General features: G+C 53.3%; 1 non-coding gene across 1 annotated transcript in view; it reads right to left on the reverse strand.

Moving 5' to 3' along the window:
* LOC124729991 overlaps nt 1–947 on the reverse strand; it is a 1,909-nt gene extending 962 nt beyond the window's left edge. The window contains exon 1 of the ribosomal RNA XR_007007858.1: nt 1–947. This exon is cut by the window's left edge and continues 962 nt beyond it. This is a non-coding gene — a ribosomal RNA (small subunit ribosomal RNA).
* Between the last annotated feature and the right edge of the window lie 4,053 nt (nt 948–5,000).

Raw genomic sequence — 5,000 nt, forward strand, 5'->3', positions numbered from 1 at the left:
GGGTTCCGAAAACCAACAAAATAGAACCGAGGTCCTATTCCATTATTCCATGCACACAGTATTCAGGCGGGCTTGCCTGCTTTAAGCACTCTAATTTGTTCAAAGTAAACGTGCCGGCCCACCGAGACACTCAATAAAGAGCACCCTGGTAGGATTTCAACGGGGTCCGCCTCGGGACGCACGAGCACGCACGAGGCGGTCGCACGCCTTCGGCTCGCCCCACCGGCAGGACGTCCCACGATACATGCCAGTTAAACACCGACGGGCGGTGAACCAACAGCGTGGGACACAAATCCAACTACGAGCTTTTTAACCGCAACAACTTTAATATACGCTATTGGAGCTGGAATTACCGCGGCTGCTGGCACCAGACTTGCCCTCCAATAGATACTCGTTAAAGGATTTAAAGTGTACTCATTCCGATTACGGGGCCTCGGATGAGTCCCGTATCGTTATTTTTCGTCACTACCTCCCCGTGCCGGGAGTGGGTAATTTGCGCGCCTGCTGCCTTCCTTGGATGTGGTAGCCGTTTCTCAGGCTCCCTCTCCGGAATCGAACCCTGATTCCCCGTTACCCGTTACAACCATGGTAGGCGCAGAACCTACCATCGACAGTTGATAAGGCAGACATTTGAAAGATGCGTCGCCGGTACGAGGACCGTGCGATCAGCCCAAAGTTATTCAGAGTCACCAAGGCAAACGGACCGGACGAGCCGACCGATTGGTTTTGATCTAATAAAAGCGTCCCTTCCATCTCTGGTCGGGACTCTGTTTGCATGTATTAGCTCTAGAATTACCACAGTTATCCAAGTAACGTGGGTACGATCTAAGGAACCATAACTGATTTAATGAGCCATTCGCGGTTTCACCTTAATGCGGCTTGTACTGAGACATGCATGGCTTAATCTTTGAGACAAGCATATGACTACTGGCAGGATCAACCAGGGAGCTGCGTCAACTAGAGCTGAGCAGCCGGCCGCCCGGGAGTGTGTCCCGGGGGCCCGCGCGAACACGCAAGCGTCCGCTCAATCATTCTGCAAACAGGAGGAGGCTGAGCTCCCCTGCACAATACACCTCGAAACCCTCTCAGGTCCCGGCGGCGCGCAGCGCCGTCCCAAGTACTTGGTCGGGTTCGAGAGAGGCGCAATCGCCCGGAGTTAGGCGAGTAGACGCTTTCGGTGCGACCACCCGTGCTCCCAACTGAGCTTGCCGCTGCCGACAGAGGCCCGGGAGCGTGCTGTCGTGGCATTGCCGGCGGGAGACAACACGCGCCACCTACGGTGACCGGCAGCTCCAACGCCAGCGCCACAGAAGGACAAAAGCCCCACTTGGGTGCCGAAGCGAACTCTCCCAGCACAGCGCACGCGCCAACACATCCGCACAGCTGCGATACAAACCACCAGCGAGAACCGCTGGGGCGACCGAGCAGCAGACGGCGTCGCGGCGCCGAGCGCCGGGCGGCGGCGCATCCTCAACGCACACAGTCCTCAATCGGACCAGCACACTGAAGATGTCCACCGCGCTTCGCACCGGGCCCGCGAGGACCTACTTTGGCCGCACGGCGCCGCGCGCAGGGTGCGCCGGCGCGCAGCTGCGACGCCTGCCGCGTCCGTCGGCCGGCGCGCCTGCCACTGGCCGCCCCCACCAGCCGGCTGTAGCGCGTGCGCCCACGCACCGCGCGGCCAGCACGCCGGGAGGCGCCCCCTCACCGGCCGGGGACGGTCCCACCCAGCCACCGCCGCGTATCGCTTCACACCCAGATGCCGTTCAGTTTCGTCGGCATGGTGGGTATCGCTGGAACAACCGGTTCGTACCTCAACCTATCGTCGCCATCACCGATTCACCCCTAGCGAGAACAACCGCACCACAACAGGTTACCATTTGTTCATTTGCGTAACTTCACCAGAAAACGCAGGCGTCCATCGCCATTTGCAACTTCAACGATTATTGCATGCCTGTGTCAGGTGTCACGCCACACTACGTCTGCCCACATACACGCAACAAAATGTGCACGCCTAGACAATACGTGGAAGGTGGCCCCCGTACGTATGCGATGTCCATTGCTCGAACGACTGTCAACCGGCCTCTGTAGCATGTCGCAGATATGGAACGCGGTGCACCATGCCATCACGGTGTGTGAGGAGAGACGACTAGGTCCGAATACATCAACAGACAGCTCATGCTGATCGCCATCCACGGCGTCCGTTCCTCCCACACGTCTCTATGGCGTACCACACTGCAATCCAGCTCTCATAGGGAGACGACACGTAGCTGCGTGCACAATATTTGCACTGTATGGTCCGCCGTTTTTGGGCGCAGTCGTTGTACGGTCACACATGTGCCACGATGTATCATTCGGTACATAAGGACGAATGTGCAGTACAGATTGTGGTTTACGCGTACGACATTAGCGGACGGTTGACACAGGCCGCACCACAACGTAGCCTGAGTACGTCGCATGCGAAGGGCATTGAACATGCAAACTTCTCACCAACCAGCTTGCGAAGGCAGGGGGGCAAGGTGGGGACGTGGGGAGGGGCGGCATGTACGTCCTGCTGCCATCCACATTACAGTGTACAGCAGGAGCATGTGGAAAGTCAGCAAGACTTGCAAGGTGTTTAACATGAAGCGATACACAGGGGAGCGGGCAGTGCGAGTAGCGAACTATATTGCGAGGGTTGCGGGTGGGCAACACTACACTAATTGAACGAGTCGTATAACAATTACAGAGCAGGTTTAGGCGACAACATGGGTTACGTTAGGGGACAACGTGGGTTACGTTAGGGGACAACGTGGGTTACTTTAGGGGACAACGTGGGTTAGGTTAAGGCACAACGTGGGTTAGGTTAAGGCACAACGTGGGTTAGGTTAAGGCACAACGTGGGTTAGGTTAAGGCACAACGTGGGTTAGGTTAAGGCACAACGTGGGTTAGGTTAAGGCACAACGTGGGTTAGGTTAAGGCACAACGTGGGTTAGGTTAAGGCACAACATGGGTTAGGTTAAGGCACAACATGGGTTAGGTTAAGGCACAACATGGGTTAGGTTAAGGCACAACGTGGGTTAGGTTAAGGCACAACGTGGGTTAGGTTAAGGCACAACGTGGGTTAGGTTAAGGCACAACATGGGTTAGGTTAAGGCACAACATGGGTTAGGTTAAGGCACAACATGGGTTAGGTTAAGGCACAACATGGGTTAGGTTAAGGCACAACATGGGTTAGGTTAAGGCACAACATGGGTTAGGTTAAGGCACAACATGGGTTAGGTTAAGGCACAACATGGGTTAGGTTAAGGCACAACGTGGGTTAGGTTAAGGCACAACGTGGGTTAGGTTAAGGCACAACATGGGTTAGGTTAAGGCACAACATGGGTTAGGTTAAGGCACAACATGGGTTAGGTTAAGGCACAACATGGGTTAGGTTAAGGCACAACATGGGTTAGGTTAAGGCACAACATGGGTTAGGTTAAGGCACAACATGGGTTAGGTTAAGGTACAACATGGGTTAGGTTAAGGTACAACATGGGTTAGGTTAAGGTACAACATGGGTTAGGTTAAGGTACAACATGGGTTAGGTTAAGGTACAACATGGGTTAGGTTAAGGTACAACATGGGTTAGGTTAAGGTACAACATGGGTTAGGTTAAGGTACAACATGGGTTAGGTTAAGGTACAACATGGGTTAGGTTAAGGTACAACATGGGTTAGGTTAAGGTACAACATGGGTTAGGTTAAGGTACAACATAGGTTAGGTTAAGGTACAACATAGGTTAGGTTAAGGTACAACATAGGTTAGGTTAAGGTACAACATAGGTTAGGTTAAGGTACAACATAGGTTAGGTTAAGGTACAACATAGGTTAGGTTAAGGTACAACATAGGTTAGGTTAAGGTACAACATAGGTTAGGTTAAGGTACAACATAGGTTAGGTTAAGGTACAACATAGGTTAGGTTAGGTTAGGTTAGGTTACACGTTGTTGTAAGGAAAGGTGTAGGGGGGGGGGGGCGGGGGCGGCAGGTTCGTTGATAGTGATTATAGTAAGTGAATGCTTGTGACATGATCAGATTTGTCACGTCAGGATGCACCTTTGGCTTATTAGAGGCGGCGCTCCAATTCTATGCTTGTGTGAGACCTGTGTCTTTGACTCATGTCATTGTTTGTGCGCTGTGACAGGAGGTACTATTGTGATGTTGGGTGCACCGTTGTATAGGACATGTGTGGGTGTTGGTGCCTGGTCTGCGCAATGGTGGATGTCGAAAGGCTGGGATATTGTATTTTCCGCATGGACCTCCTGGTCTGGTTGTGATAGTGTGGATTGTGTAATGTGGCGGAGAAGATGCACTGGATGTTGTTCCATGCTGGTGCTTACATATTGTATGTGCGCCTGTTAGAAGCAGAGAGTGGTGCGTGATCAGAGTGTCTGGCTGACGTGTGGTTCCCATTGTGGGCAAACTCTTTCAGCATGTATACGGACAGTTGTGTATATTTGCTGTAGTTTGATGGCTCTGCATTGATTACTAATCAGCGCCGTGTGTACGGGTAATCTGGTTCCAGTCCAAAATGTTCCATCTGTGTACATTAGTGACAAAGACTCCCCCCATGCAGTGGGGCTCGGTCTGTTATAGCTCTTCCGCGTAATATATTTGCCCCACGTTTTTGCGACTGCGAGTGCGAGTGCAACGCGCATGGGGACCGACATGCTGATGGCTCGGTATCGGACGCCGTACAGTGAGCAACGCGATCGCGTCTCTCGCTCGTAAGTGGTACAGGTCGCGGCTCATGTATAGGGACAGCGGGAATGTCGCATATTGGAAATAACTCTTCATGAAACGCAAGTTATAGGGGTGGATTGCACTTTACGAGTGCGGGAAACTTCCGCCGTTCATCCGCTGGAGGTGCGCGTGTGGCGGTTGGGGTGGTGCACGAACGGGTGCGGGTGGAGTCATTGCCGGTCCACGGCTTCGTGCGGCAGAGCCACTGGAGATTGGGTGCTATGGTCGACAGAG

Source organism: Schistocerca piceifrons, unplaced genomic scaffold (genome assembly GCF_021461385.2).
Source record: "Schistocerca piceifrons isolate TAMUIC-IGC-003096 unplaced genomic scaffold, iqSchPice1.1 HiC_scaffold_1229, whole genome shotgun sequence".
NCBI classification, from domain to species: Eukaryota; Metazoa; Arthropoda; class Insecta; order Orthoptera; family Acrididae; genus Schistocerca; species Schistocerca piceifrons.